The sequence below is a fragment of the Gymnogyps californianus genome, chromosome 1 (assembly GCF_018139145.2).
Source record: "Gymnogyps californianus isolate 813 chromosome 1, ASM1813914v2, whole genome shotgun sequence".
Lineage (NCBI taxonomy): Eukaryota > Metazoa > Chordata > Aves > Accipitriformes > Cathartidae > Gymnogyps > Gymnogyps californianus.
The window spans coordinates 139,280,084-139,297,083 of NC_059471.1; the positions used below are offsets into that span (position 1 = coordinate 139,280,084).

The following is a 17,000-nucleotide window of genomic DNA, read 5'->3' on the forward strand; positions in this document are numbered from 1 at the left end:
CTCTGACTGTTACTGTGGTTACCGCTCAACGCTGGCCTTTGCAAAGAACACACGTTCACTGCAGTTTATTGTGAAGCTTGAAACTGCCAAAAACTGGCTATATGGGGATATACAAATGCTGATTTTACAATAAAAGTGCTATGTTATGATAAAAAAAAAAAAAACATCTTCCTTTATGTTATTTAAAGTTTCAAATACCAACTAGTTTGATTCCTACGACACTAAACATTTTATATTAAGGAATCAATCCTTTTCTTTGATAATCTGTGACAGATTCATCCTATGAAAATCAGGCATTTATTCTGGAGAAAACACGGGGGGTTTTTGCGATGTAATTGACCAAAAGGGTACAGTTAAAAGTAATACAAAGTGCTGACTACTGCTTTACATACTAATGGCAAAAGACAGCCATCACTTGTATTCAGTTACATTAAAAAAAATTCAAAATGTTTTGAAGCAAGATAACTACAATCAAGCCTTTTATCCCCAGGCTGATGGCAAAAGTCTGCCTTCAATTATATTTGCATAACTTTACAAGGTATTACACAGATGTAACCAAGGGCAGAATGACCTACTCTAAAGAAGACTAAAAGTTATGCTTGTAACAACCTGCAATGCACACACAGTTTTTAAATGATTTATTTTTCAGGTGCACTTATCAGTGCACACTCCTACTTCTTTCTGCTATTTCATGGAAAACCAATGGTGAATATGTATCACTCCTATAGTGTTTTCCAATGTTTTCATTACATGACTGTAAGGCAAAACAAACAATTTTAAAAAAATAATCTCTATTACATAAGGCTTTCTATTCCACAATTTGCATCCTTCCAGCCAATCAATGTTATTTAAAGTATATACATTAGACTTGGCAAAACTTTCCTTTGATTTTCAGAGTACCCAAATTTTTTAATTGTGATACCAAATGGCTGTAGTGGTACATCCTATGTACCCATTATTCATTTTTAGCCAAGTGAACAGACATCAAAATGTTAACCCCTCAGATACAAGGGGAGATTGAAATTGTAGTGTAATCATAAACTCTGATCATTAGAACAAAACAATATGTTTTATATATCCTTGGGCAATTTGTTACAGCTCTGTGCATCCTTGTATCTGTTTTTGAAAGAAACTGTGTTGAGGGTAAAAAAAGAGTTTACTTATACAGTAAAAGAGTTTACTTATACAGTGTCTAGTTAGATTCTCTTTCCTGCAATTCATGAAAATAATAGTTACAGTATTTAGCTTGTGACACATTTTTTCCAACCCAAATACCATTGTAGAGCAAAGATACAGATTTTTCCCCCCAGTGTAATAGCTTACCATATACCTGGAAGGATAGAACTAAAGGAGTAGCAGACACAAACACACAGCAAAATCCAGAGCTCCTACTCATTTTACTCAGTTCACATGCTAAAATGGAGTTCTTTATGAAAGTAAACACTTTCATAAGATTTCAGGATCTGTCCAGCATAACTGAGATGATAGTAAAGTTTTCAGAAGGCTCATTGTATTTTGACTATTAAACCCAACCCAAATACAATAGTCAGTTCTGAAGGCTGAAGACTGAAAGGAATCACAAATTATAAGAATTGTATCTCTAAATATCTGATGTTATAAACCAAACAAGATAGAATTCCACTCTCCCTTCTTGAGTAGGAAAAGAACCAGATGCTGTCACTATTACTAACTTGCCATCTCATACTACAAGGACCCTCAGTAAAGATCCATTTGCTCAATTTCTTCGAAACAGGATAGTTTTAACTAGAAAAGGAAAATATGTTCTGTATCACATGGTGTACCAAATAAGAATATCTAGGAGACTAAGAATGGGAATTTATCCACAATTTCTAACACCAGTTACAGACAACAGGTATGTTACTGTTGATTTTACTTGGATGTGTCACCTTGCTAGTCTATCACTATGCACAGCTTGGCTGTGTTTAAAAATAACTGTCAAATTAAGTTATCCAATTTGATACATTAAATACTCATTAGGACATTGTGCCAGATTGCCAGCACTGTAATAGAATATTTATAAGCAATACAAGAGTTTTCATGCACATCTCAACTTCTTTCTGAAGGGATCAGTTGAAAGGCTGGTGCAGCTTTTATTTTAAGAGCATCCAAGCAATACTGATTGTGATGTTATTTTACAACATAACAGAACATTATATTGGCAAACTGAAACAAGATAACTTCTTTCCCATAGAGGAGTGAAGTGTAATTGCTATCAGTTATAGTCCCTACAGAATTTCCATGATCTGAAACTATTTAGTAAAATAAATTCCAATTGTCACTTTCTTTTAAACCCTAACAGTTGTCCTATCTCCAAGAACCACGTTAGTTTCTCTTATTAATCCTATGGGCTTGTAACCTGACAAAATATTAAGAAATATCTACATTTGATACTCATAAGCTTGTCAGAAGACAAAATAGAAATTTAAATGATTGTAACATACATGACCATAGTTACTGAAGAAGAAAAATACTCAGAAATTATATGAATGAGGACTCTAAATAAAAGACTACTTTAAAAAAAAAAATTAGCCTAATGCTTTAGGAGCGTATGGTCACACACCAAAGGAAAATGGCACAGATTATTGTAGATTATCTGACAGAGATCTTATTGCTAAACCATCTGCATGTATTCAGAACAACACTTCCAATCTTATGAAGACTCAAGATGCAGAGTAATTTTGCAGATGCAGAGTGCCTTACAAAACATTACTTTCACAAAGAATGAAAGACAAAGAACCAACTGCAAACATTTCTGGTTAACATCATGTGTTCTTCTCGGCCAATACTTTCAATCTTGAGTATCTTTGTACAATTTCTCTGTTGAGACAGCATGAACCAGCTCAGTAACACCTGGAACTAACTGCTGTTTGCTGTCAGTTATCTAACAGAGTCCAAAACATTACATTATGCACCTGATATCCCTGATATAACTGGAAGATAATATACTCCAGTTGTGAAATGAGAAATCACTTTTATGTATTTTATTTCTGAAAATGAAGTTAAATTGCTATCCCTGTGACATGGCTATTTTGAGGTGAGGGAAAAGAGTAAAGAAACCTTGGCGTATGTTGTTTTTGTAATAATAGCAAGAATAATAACAACTGTTCTCCAGCAATCCAAAGGAGACTACCAAATTTGTCTCCCTAAGGAGCCATCAACAAAAAAGGAAGAAAGGAATGGCAGAGCATATGATCAGCACTGCTCCTCCAGTGTGCTCTTCATGAAGTTCTCCCAGGCTAGAACAGTTGTTCACGGCACAGAAACATTATATTCCTCTGCAGATCTGTAGCACGAGTACTCTGCCCCAGGATAGGTGGGGAGGTTGCAGGAGGCACGAGGCTCCTTGTACCCAACGTTACTTCAAGTTCCCCACTGAATCACGTACATCTCTCCAAGTACCACTTCTGTGTCCAGCACAAGTATTTTTAAAAGATTAAATGAACACTGAAGTCTACCTTGAAACAAATAGGCATTATTTGACAGGAAAGCAAAGGAAAGGCTTGATAGCTCAACTCTGAACATGGCAACAGCTCTTTCAGCAGCGTGCCTGCTATTGCCTAAATTCCACCATACTTTTCCCCTTACAGTAAATATTTAAAATTCAGCAGTCTTTTTAGCTGAATTTATACAAGAACAACCTAACAGCTAGTGAAACATAAATGAAGTGCTTATTGTTTTAACTATTAAATTACATACCCTTTTGTACTTTCAAACACTACTAGTAAATTACAGCTGCTTAATAATTACAGCTCTTGTCAGTGATTAACTAGCTACCTTAGCAAGCATAACCATTACATAACCATTTCTGAAGACTGTCAAAATATACTAATATTTTCATTACTGAAAAAGTTGTAATTAATTTTTTTCATAAGCACAGAAAACCTTTAAGTAAAATGTCTAGTATTCACGCAATAAACAGTTTGCCTTCTGTCTTCTCTGTATTTTGTGCATGTTTACACATGCATATGCTTTCACTGGCAGGTTTCACTTAATATGCATTGATCCTTGCTTGTATGAAAATAAAGCTTCTAAAATAAAAAGGGTAATGTGTATGAAGTTCATTTAAGTAATATTCACAGAGACTATTTTGCTCTACAAAAAAAGCTGTACATGTTACAACAGTCGATGTTGTAGCTGCAGCATGATGAAGCCACTCAAGCATCTGTATAAGTCAACATTTCTTCTTACTCTTAAGACTTTAGAAAAATTCTGTGCCACAAAGACATTGGCAGAGGATTTTCTCAGTTTCCCATACAATATTTTAGTCTCCATACCCCCTTTCCTACACCCACATACAAACACACACAAAGTAAACTGAAAACAAGAGAGTATGACATAGAAAAATAAGAACACAATTTCATGTAATTATGGCTTTAAGGATAAACAGGTTTTACAGGTGCTCTCTCACAGCCTATTTTCTCTGAAATATGCCTATTTTCAGAAGTCCTCTTTTCCCACCACCACACTGCAAATACCCAATAAGTAACTTACCTATAAACTTGAAACAGGTCTTAAAGAAATTGCAGTCAGATTATCAACGAAAAATACCTAATCATGCAGCGATCGGTTATTTGCTTCATTTTTGGAAAGGGACGGTGGGAGACTAAACCCCTGGCCCTTCCACATTTAATACTTGCCACACTAGGGATAATCCCTGTAAGGAAACAGGTCTCTGAGATGCAAAGGTCTCTGAGAAGCAGTACCAAAGTCTGGATTTACTGCATAAACAAATTGATCGTGTAAAGGGCTTGCTTGCAAATTTCAAGGTTAAAGTTGAAACAATCATGACCTCTAGGTCACTGCTGCGGCTGAACACAGCACATTTAGAACTACTGGGTGCAGTAGATACTTTTAGAAAAGTTAGGTGAATAGGAAGAGCCTGAAAGATGTAAGCTACAGGATATTTCCAATATCCTGATTCAACACATAAAAAACAACTGAAAATAACTGAAAATAAAATTTGGCACCTAAAATATGAAGTCCAGTCTCCTATCTGGGAAAGGATGCATGTTTTCTCCTCTATCCTGTGACATTTGATTCAGTTTTCATACTTTGTAACCTTACATACTAGTAATACTTTATATTTTACAAAGCATTAAGAACCTAAGACAAAGAAAATTTACTACGCATGAGATGAAAAATTTTCAGGAGCCACCTCTTCATCAAGACTGCCAGTTGCACCCCCCGCAAAAAAAAAACCAAACCAGAAAAACTTTTCACTTTTCCCCCTGAGGGAGGGGGAAGCGGCTGCGTGGTGCTTAGTTGCTGGCCGGGGTTAAACCATGACATCCCTCTACACAGTTGTGCTCCAAGAGATCATATGCAACTTACAAGCATCCTTGCCTTTAAAACAAATCAGGATTCACATACCCTATTTTTGAAAAATGATACTAAAATTGCAGAGTTAAGCTCTTAAAAGTTACATAATAAAAAATTCTATGCAACCTTGATTATGCTACCTTATTTTTTTATGCACTACAGCAGAATGTACATATATACTGCACAATGTTCTTTTTTCCCCAAATCACTCCCCTTATAATTGGGCAGTGCATTAAACAGAAGTGTAATTACACAGCTTGTAAGGCAACCTGGTCTATATTAGTCTGCAGCAGGAAAAAAACTGTTAATTTATTGGTTGATCAAAAAGGAAGAACATTCTTTGCCTAAGCAAAAAGGGAGAAAAGACAGAAATCCTCTTTCTCTGATCCGTAAGTACTTGCAGAGCTGGAGGAACGCTAGAGAGTTTCTTCAAGGAAGAATACAGGCCACAGAGGCAAGTCTACTGGCTTCAGAAAGTAGGGACGATGTTTGAGTTTTACTTTCCTCCCCTGAACACATTTCTCTAATTGCATCAGAAGATGCAGAGATAACACACTTCTAATCTCACGTGGGAAGAGTTGATAAACTTTGAAACACTGCAAATATTTTGCTGATTGATATTAAAAGTGGTAAAAACAATATCGGAATATTTTTTTTGTTTTTTATTACTTGGCCAAACTCAAGCAGAACTTACTGAGGCCGGCAGCAGCATTTCTTTGGTCCCAGGATTTTCTGTCCCATTGGATTTTAAAAGACATGATCCAAAACCAGAGAGGACAGGTAAGATTTTCTTACTGAAAATTAACAATTTTTATCAACTTTTCCACACAAGTAATTAGCCAACACCATACGCAAGTACTTTTAAAGATGGGACTAAAACAGATGAATTAACATGCTGTACAAGTAAGTCAGCAGTAAGAAGATGCACACAAGAGCAGTGCTGATTAATGACAGGTCAGGCGCAAACAGTACCACATGATCAACTGACTATGTATGTTACACTAAGCAGAGGTATTCTTCAACTAGATGTACTCTGTCAGACTGTCAGGAGCATATACGATTCTTCTATGTTGCAGCACCAGCTCCTATTAGCCCACCATGAGTCGAAGAAAAATGTAACGATAAGGCCAATGTGGCTTAGTTAGGCAAAGTGTTGAGATTTTAAAATTAAGTTTATTTTGTGGCATATGCAGAACAGATGTTTTCCAGCTATATAGAAAGGTATAATGATGTTCCCAGAAACTCTTGTATCGTGCAATACACATGACATTTGGCATGCAGGTTCCCACTAGTTTAACAAAAAACTCAGTTCTTAGAATGTCACTGTTTTGTTAGTGGTTCAGTTATTTTTACTTTTAAAAAATAAGGAAATTACTTAATACAATTATAAAATGTAATTTACAAGTCAGCGTTACAAATCCACACTTTTCGTGGTGCAAATCACTTTTAAAAGAACATATGTAAGGAGATACTAACATAAGCAACACCTGTCATGTGGCAAGAAGAGTATTATCAACAGTAAAACATAACATCAGGATACAAATTCCGTAGAGAAAACAAACAAGGATTGTCAAAGAGGAGGTAGCCATACTAAGCATGAAAGATTCCTTACATATTATTCAAGTGCAAAGCAGCCATAATGCAGAATCTGCATTAATAGAAATTTAAGGCTCTAGGAACATCTGTTTAACATTTATGTCCCTCCCAAGCAAAAATCTAAAACCTCAATCTGTATGATTATAAAAACACTCAGTTAAAGGCAAGACATACAAAGTCATCTTGGATTGCTAGACAAAATGTTACCGTATCTCCTTATGAAACTTTGAATTGCTTATAATTGCAGTATATACAAAGACGCAGTTAAAAATGCAGCATTTGCACCAATATCACAACCTACAAAGACCTAAAAGCCCAAAATACTTATTGAAATGATTGCTTAACACTGCTCAGCTACGGAAATTTGGGCAGACCCTACACAGAAACAGACAGAAAAAGACAGCAAAAAAGCAACTAATCAGCCAAGGAAGGGGGGGGAAAGCACAGACTGAAAAAATACAGAGAACAATGACATAATTGCTAACAGTCACTATTCAGCTACTTTGCAGTTACTGAGCCAGCTTCAATCCCTGTTGGCATCTCCCTGTAGCTTCTTTCCTAGATTTAGTGGCACAGGCTAGAAGCTACTTCATGGGTCCTGACTCTCTGAAGTGGAGTCTCATTGCCTAGAATATATTAATGAAAGATAAATGTCTCTGAACAGGGCCACTCATCTCCCTTTTAAATGCAACATTTCTGCTTTAAAACTATTGAGCTGCTTTCTATACCTTCATGATTATATATTCACAATTTCCTCCAATGTTTTCTTTCAATTATGTAACACATTCATTATACTCTAAATAGTTCTAAAAATTGTTTGTTTTGCCAAGATTACTGTTTAAGAAGTAACTAATAACAGGACAGCAACAAAACTATTCAGCAGTTAATTAAACTATTTATCCCAAGTATACCCTCTCACTTTCACACAACAGATGCAATTACTAATGGAGAAAAAAAAATTACAAAGCAGAAATTAATTTTCAGCAAACAGACATAAGACGGATATTCATCTCACCTAATGTCAAGCACCTCACTTACATATTTGGATTGAGTGGAACTCAATGGACTTTCCAGAGCCATGACTGATCTTTGAGGCCATGATTACAAATTAAAAAGCGGTACTTTTCGATCAGATTGCTTCCCTGATCCAGTTCACTGCAAAGCCTTACAAATATTTGTGCTGGCTCAATGGAGGGAGCAGAAATAAGCGGTTGGGGAGAGGAATACATGTGCTGCACAGCCAACAAATGCATGTGTATGTGCAGCCTGAATCCTCTCTGAAGAATCCAATGATCGTATCAACAGGCTGGACCTGTAAACCAGGCACTTGCGTTGCCTGAAATAAAGCAGCCATGCCTCCTAAGTCCCTGATGAGAGCTGAAAACTGCTCTACAGATCAGACAGCATCTCTATTAGATTAAGCAGTATCATCTTTTGACAAGGCCATGGAACTGTCATATAGGCTGGGGAGATCATGCACATCCTAGAGCTATTCATCATCCTTCCAGCAGTAAAACTCCCACAGAAATCCAGTAAATGGAAGATACAGGCATTTACTCTGAGTTGAAACAACATGCTCCAATAAATAAATAACACAAAATAAATAACATAAAATAATAATTCCAATGCTCGAAACTCAAGCTGGGAGTAGAATCTAGCTCAAAGACAGACTTAAGCTGCTTGTAAAGAATAAAACAACATCCTAGCATCAAATGGCTTTCTAATGGGAAATTTTGAATTCAACAAGCCCCTCAGAACTTGGTAACTACGAACCTGTTGAGAACACATTACATTTACATACATGACTTCTACACTGACTTTATATTAGACCAGAAACTATATTTCATCATATTTGATCCACAACATTAGACTAGTCAACCTCTAGCAGAGAGAGCTCAACTTGAGATGTAAAGAAATACCATAGTTCTAGGTCATCAGTATAATGAGATCTGAAGCCTATCTTTAAATTAGCCACTGCTAACCCCTTTAACAACAGGAGCCAGATTTTACTTCATCAGCAATAGGACATAAAGATTTTGCAACCTTTGCCTTCAGGCTCCAGAGACAAGACTTGCAGGTCTATCACCTCAAGTTTACATCTATCTGAAGTCATGCTTGCTTTCTTCCACATAAATGGACATCAGATGCATCAAATGTGACATTACTCAAATTTGCAGCAAGGTCCTGCTGATAAAAGAAAAATCTATTTTTCCTACCTCATTTCTGTAAAGAGCGGAGATTGGGTTGTTGCTTGAACTGACGTCAAGCTCAAATAGATTCAACTCTGCATAGAATACCAATATGACACTGAGATTTTTTGGTTTGTTTTTTTCTCCTCTAAATGTGAGTTTTCATATCCAAAAAGTGAATACTTCGGTGGTTTCTGTAATTGGGAATAGGAAGACCTGCATTTTTTTCTAGTGCAAGCTGAACTGAAGCTGAAGTCAGAAGTACCTATATGTCGAAGTAAAGCTTTCACATCTCTCTTTTAAATCTGTCTGCTGAATCCTTTAAATTCTTGTAAGAGTTGACTAGTCAGGACTTCTGTATCAGTCAATAGTAATATTAGTTAACAAACTACATAATATTGTATTAGGTTTATTGGTAACCTATAACATTCTCCTTCACTTTACTATTTTCTTCAAGAAGTGTTTTGGGTAGGGCCTTTTCTTTGTTCGGTTTTTGTTGGTTGGTTGGTTGGTTTTTTTGAGGTTCTGGGTTGGTTTTGTGTTTGTTTGGTTTTTTTTAGCTACATTATAATCCAGTCTGATGTATAGATGATTCCTGACTCTAAACCAAGCACGCACTGTCGAAGACTTAAGTGGAAAACTTTGTGTTAAAGTCTTTAGTCTTGCTTCAACTTTTATTGTCAAGATGCCTAGAAATCCTGAAAAAGTGGCAATTTGTAATTTTTTTTCTTTCTCTATTTATCCTGTCTCTGTTTCCACTTTTATAGTAAATAATGAGCTCTGACACATGGCTGAGAATTGACTACAAGCTTAATCTATAGAATAAGCGTACTATTATTAACATGACATTAAAAAAAAAAATCAGCCTGGATAACAGTATGAGGGAGGTTTATTCAATTTATTACATTAATTATTAATGCATGTAAAGCAAATATTCAGATTGGAGTTAATAATATCCAGTATTTTTGAGGCATGACCAATGAAGCAAGTGTATTTTATTAACAAGAGATTCAAAAGAACAACAGGATTTTTTTTTCTGCAGGAATCTAAGCCATGGCAACATCTTAGTAACCGCTATGTTATAGAGTACTCTTTGTTCTCTGATATGTGCTCTCTTTCAAGTTCAAATACAGTTCCACAAGTACTACTTACAGCTCACCACAGTTTCTAATAAAAACCCTACTTCACTGTTATATATACCTTTATGCTTGCAACACTCTCCCTTTTTCTTTTCCTCTCTCCAAAGAATCTCCAGGTTTTGCTCTGTATCCAATGCATTTCAATGTCAATATCTCTTCAAGTCACTGTTATATTCCACTCAAATTATTCCATACTTGAGCAAGATTCAAATGATTACACATGTTAATCATAGCAGCCATAGCAATTTATGCTTCAAACTTTTACAGATTCTAAATCATTCATGACAACATCTTGCAGGCGATGAAGCTAAAAGAATATAGTGTTTAGCACATAGATGGTCCATGTGTTTGCTGAACACTTACATGTGAAGACCACAACTACTGAGAAACAAAGATTTGATGCATTATTTAAGAGGCTGTTTTCTTTACACGTACATTGAAAGCTAGGATTTGATTTATGATTGATATTTGAACCAATGCAAGGTCACATTCGGACAAGCACGACATTTATGTATTTGCTATTTGATCCAAGATCCAAGGTCACGTTCACACAAATGTGTCATCTGAGTATTTGCTATATTTTTATTACTGTGTTAATGAACTCAAAGCTCTCTTACTTTCCCCATGTGTCCCAAAACTCCTTACCCATTTATTTGGAAGTCATCTGTTTTTTCTAAGTTTTGCAATATTGTACAAATGTCTGACAAGCTAATTACATAAGCCAAGATTTTGAATTGATTAACAGTTAGGGATACCTCAACTTCAGAAATCAGTGCTCAGATTGAGGCTAAATCTGGTTGCACAGTATGCCCAGAATTAAGAAAATTTAAAAAAAAAAGGAACAAACCAAAAATCCCACAAAAACTATGTCTTATGAACTGCATGCACATATTAGCTGTCTTAAACCATTATCCTTTTTTTTCGTAAAAACAGTATGTAAAAATAAGTTTGAGTGGTGAAGTCAAAGTTGATTCCGACGTGTACAGCATTTACGAACAGCCTACACATCTGTCCTAACATGCTGCTCACTGGAAACTAGATCCTCAAGACTAAATTGGAACGTTGCAATTGTTTCCTTACACATGTGATCACGGCATCTCAGATTATGCAAAGTGGCTTCTCAACAATTTTCTAACTATACCCTGATATTCTACAGAGACTTCATTTGTTGAAGGATAAAGATATCTGAGGGTAAAAGGCAAATACAAATTGCATTTTAGTGTGGTGACTAAATGATTATCTCCAATATAATCAATTTTTGAAGTAAATAAAATGTAAGCCCCTTGCTAAGTCTCCTGCAGAGTACATTTTCACTACATATGGTAAAAATAAACTTCAGAGGGTAACAAATTAAAGACATCTGTGCAACGAAAATTGTCAATTAAAATTATAATCTAATACATACAGAGGCAGTGCCAGGCAAAATTTTTGGCCATTTTCCATTAAACATATTGACTGTGCTATTACATAAACCCCTATAACTCAGAAGCTTTACTTGCTCATGTGCTTGTTTAAAAAAAAAAAAAAAAAAAACACCAACCACACAACCCCCCCCAATATACATGATTGTTCCATCCAGAAAGACATCATAATTTTTACAAGCAAAGCTGTCTAGTAACTCTTACTAACAAATGTGAAATTTTAGACATACTATATTTATGAAAAGAAATAAAAACCAATTGCCACTAACTTAGAGTCAAGCAAAGGCTTTGATGCACTTTCTAAAACTCTGATAATATTTCAACAATCTTTAGGGTTCATGTATATGTATGGATACCTTAAAATGTGTTCTCATAAACTACGATATAAGAATCCCTTTTGTTTTATATCCACAGACCTTTACGTGTAATAGCAATTAGTATATATGGTCAATAATTCCTTATTGGCAGGACTGGTAGTAACATACTCTTTAGAACTTAGAATCCTTGCTGTGTTATAATAAAAATACCTGCCTTAAGTTTAAACTTATAGTAAAATGAAGGATAAGAAATAATTAACTAATCTTTTGTTCTGTGAGCATATTATTCCTGTATGCTTTCAACCTTGCTTACTCTTTGACAGAAGAGCAAAGGAATGTTTCCGTGACATAAATACTGCAACTGAATACAACCTAATTCAAGGCCACATATTATGTATAATAATAATGAATTATTATTCTGCCCCATAATCTAATACTTTATGGATACCAAGTAATTTTGAGTTTGTTGACTGGCAATGAAATTTTTGAAGTTGTATATAATTTTCTGAGTTTAAACAACATGATAAAAGCTTGAGAACATTAAGTTGTGACCATACACAAATTTGAAACGTAGAATTCATATCAGTTTTTACTATTACCAGCATTAAAACACTGGGAAAAGGGCAACTTTGGGAAGAAGAAATAAAAAAGCTTTAATTTCTATTAATTTGCTCCCAAAGACATAAATTTTTCATACCATTGTCACTCCACATTGTCCTATCATGTCTCCCTGCTCTTTCCCCTTCTCACTACACTTACAGCTCCCCCTCCCCACACAGTGTCCCTGAACTACTGACTATGCAAACAGCAAACATGCTGTAGCTGGTTCAGAGCTACATGTTGCAACCGGCTCGCTAGTGCTCCTATGCTGATTGGCAACTGACAGGCCAAACAGAACAGATAATTGTTGAATTCATATTGCATCATTTCCTCAGTAGGGTCAATAATGTGTTTTCCTTTCTTCTTTCCAGTTACCAACTTTCATAAAAATTACAGAACTTCAATGCCTTTGCAACCACTACTCCTCTGTCACATTTGACAAGACTTGCAGGTCCAAAGTTATTGGGTGGAGGGAGAGGACAGCAGACCATACTGCATATATCTGACTTTCTTAGGTAACTAGACTAAAAGAGATGAGAAAATAATCCTGAAAACAGTTTTCAGTATAGCAGTTTTGGAGCATAACTCTCTTCCAAGACAGATCTAGACTTTTGTGTCCCATTGTCGTGTCCCCCCCGCCTTTTTTTTTTTTTTTTTCAGTTCACTTTCAGTATTTGCTTTGTATTTACTAAGGTTTGTAGAACACACAAACAGTAAAATGGGTGCCTGAAGTTATGTCAGTACTTGGAGTATTCTACAGTTTTCCAGGGTCCCTCACTTTGACTTCTAATCGCATACTTTATTAAGAAAAAGATAATTGGCTGTCCTTGAAATAGTGGTTAAATATTCACTTTGGCTGAGGATTTCTGACCTGTGGGCAAAAATACTAGTTTTTACAGACATCTTAATTGGCAACATTCTTCCTGAATAAAGAGCTATTGTTTTGGAACAATACTTTTAACCTAAAGAGAGAAGAAAAAGATATCTTAAATTAAAATTACTTAATGCAAAAAGTTGAAAGACAGTTTGGACTTTTTAGCATATTGATTTAAGATCATGAAAAGCTTCACTTGAATCTTACCTGCCCTTCAACCATAACCTAGGCATTGCAATCCCCCTTTTTTAGAACACCTAGTCAGACACAACTTCTCCACCTGGCAAACTCCCAAATTTTGCCACCCCAATCTCGCTACACAGGTCCTGCTCAGAACAATCAAAATGAAAAAAACCCACAACTTTGCATCTGTATCTGTTACTACAATAGCTCTCCTACTTATGACCAGCATTCCTTTAAAAGGAACATGAAGCCTCTTAGTTCTCTCTTGTCATTTACAGCTTAAACTTCCACATCTAAGCTCAGTCTCCTTCTTGTTTTGGCTTGGGACAAAAGTCCAGTTACTTTGGTATCTGATGCTGCAACTTTTGCTTCACAGATCAACAACAACAAAAAATATCTTTCTGCCTCAAGTATACCTCCTTTTCAGTCTCCAGCACTCTCCCCATCCCCAAATCTCAGGTTTCAGTTTCGGCTTTACTCTGGCACACTCAGCTTCAATACTCTTTCAGCTGTCTTACCCCCTCTTTCATAAGCCATGTCAACCCATCCTCAAATCACCTCCTTCATCCCCTCGGGTCCTCTAGTCTTCTGTCTCCACTCCTCTAGTATCTGCACAGCTGCACTCTTCTCACCATCTGCAACCCCTTGCGTGATTCATCACCAAACATAACAGACCATGATTATTCACTATTTGAAAAGCTACAGTGGAATTTACATCTGTTTCTGGAAGACATTCAAAAAGCCTGAATTGGCCTTCTTAGCAGAGAAGAACGGTGGTTTTTCGGTGGTTTTATTTCACTGATAAAGTTTATTCCCTTGCCTAGACATAATAACAAAACATATTTGATAACCTAAATTCAGCTTAACAGAAGGATTTATATCCTATAAAAGAGAATGACCCTCAGACAAGATATTACAGATTTAGGCCCCTTCTGCATGCAAGTGTCTTTTTGAAAATTAATTGAGTAATCCCAATGGGCTAGCTTTCATACGCTTCTACCAGTAGACAAAATCTGATGTCTTCTATAAACAGCACCTGGAGTTGTGTAGTTTACTTATTCTTCAGTGTAGTACAATTTTATTCATTCCTTCAAAGTACTTTTACAGGCTCTTGTTGCTCAGCTATTACATTTAAATAAATAAATAAATGAAAACTGCTAAAAATAAACTAACTTTGATTTAATGGCATGCCACAACTCAGAGTACCCAGAGTGGAATGTGAAACAAAATTCTTTCACTTTTTGTTGTTGTTGGGTTTTTTTTGTTAAGGAAAAGGCCTTCAGTTTTGTTCTGGTAATTTAGAAATTCCTACCTTAAAAAGTTTTTCTTTGTGATAAATGTATCACACAAAAACAAAGTTTACACTGAATTAGCATTGCTGACAGGAGTCTTGGCAACAGGTATGAATGCAATGAATCTACATTTTTTGGCAAATGGACATCAAGTACTTGTACTTCCAAGCTACTGACATGTCAGATAGAGGATATACTTGGGACACATGACTTCACAGTTCTAAATCAGGTCACTCGCTACAGTATAGAGATCACAAGCCTCACACTCCTGCATGATCAAAAAATGTTCAAAATATAAACAATTATTTTCCTAACATCTAAGCTCACTGCTCATCCTTCATAAGACATGAAGGGCATCTACTTACCGGTTTAACAGCCCTGTATTAACAAGAGTATCACCATTGCTGCCTGCCTGCCACTCCACTTCTCCTCCCCACTTCTTTTAACTAAGGAAGCACCTGAATTACAGAAAGGTGGAAGAAAAACAACAGTCCAATGAAACAGCCACGATAAGAAAACCTGTTTAAGAAGTCATACATGTACTTTCATATACCAGTTTTAATTCACTTTGTAAGGCATTTTAGCTGACTGAATCAGACTTTGAAAAAGCAGTTATAGGGACACAGCACTCGCAGCCCTCTGCAGAGCCAAACTGAAGTTGCCGGTTGCAAAATAAAGTTACGTTAAGGGTACAGTTAGACAAGCCAGCTTAAGTAACATAATAGCTCCCTGACATCAAAACGATATCTCTTCCGTAGCTCTCAGACATTGTCCGCCCTGCACCTTCCCTCTCCCTTCTTCATTTCCAGCCACACAGCTCCATCCTGCCTGCACTGACTCTCGCACTTGTCTGACCTCTCTGGCCACATCTGTAATCGTAAATAAAACAGGGCCAGAGCACAGGCTCGAGCCATGCTCTTAGCATCCTCTCTGACACCATTTTGGCCCATACCAACTTGGCACTCTCCCAGACAAATGCGCAGGCACAGTTAAAGGGACAGCAAATGCACAGCAGCAAACTGCTCTCCACTGGCAGTCTGGATGCAACCATGCTGTTTCAGGAGGAAGACTGTTAGGTGTGTGCAATTTAGCCACTTTGTCCCGGGTCCAGAGAACAGTTCCTAACATATTTTATTCCCTAGTATAGAGACAGCCTCAGTGAAACAATTCAGCTCATTAAGGCAGTAGAAATGTAACACAGGAAAAACATAGCTAGAGATAGCTGAACAGACTAAGGGGCAGCAAAAAGGAAGGATAGAAACACATGGATGGTAGCAAAGGAAAGAAGCGTGAAGAGGGAGCCTGACTGATGTTTAACAACAGTTGCTACAGATCAGATCAGGCCATGCTGTGTAACCACACCTCTCTCGCTGTAAGCCTCATATTTGCAGGGCTATCAGGAACAACACAGAGAGGGGACATCCTATTCTTTTTTTTTTTTTTCATATATATGTGTTCATTCATATATATACACACACACATGCATGCCACATAGAAGAGAAATAAAACAAATTATAGCTGCAAACTGAACAATTCTATATTCTTAAAGGATAATCACTATTACATTTCCACAGGACTTATTACAGGATTTATAATCTTGAGAAAATACAACTCCTTGTAAATTTGGTTAGAATTATGGCAGCTCAGTATGCTGAAAATCAGGTATCCAAAACACACATTTAAGGTGAACATTTGACAACTGTTTGAAAATATTGGCCTATTTATGTACAGTTACATCTCTATGGAAGCACAGTACACAAAATGTATAGCTGCTGCTTTTTTCAAAAGCAGTATCCTGTGCTGCTTGTCTCTTAGTTACATATATACTAAAGCTGCTACCTCATTTGCTTCTAATCAGACTGGCCTGCTTAACTGCACACAGCAGTCTTTTGTCCTGAGGTGGATAAGAACAAATAAATTTTATATATATATATATATATATATAAAAAAATAAAAGAATTAATTTCACAGGTAAAAAACCAGTTCAAATTTCTTATGTGCTCTTCTCTGTGGGCAGCTATGTGGAATATGAATAAACACATTACACCA

General features: G+C 36.2%; 1 protein-coding gene across 1 annotated transcript in view; it reads right to left on the reverse strand.

The window, feature by feature from the left end:
- PPARA (peroxisome proliferator activated receptor alpha) overlaps positions 1 to 17,000 on the reverse strand; it is a 36,348-nt gene that overhangs the window by 14,098 nt on the left and 5,250 nt on the right. The window lies entirely within an intron of this gene.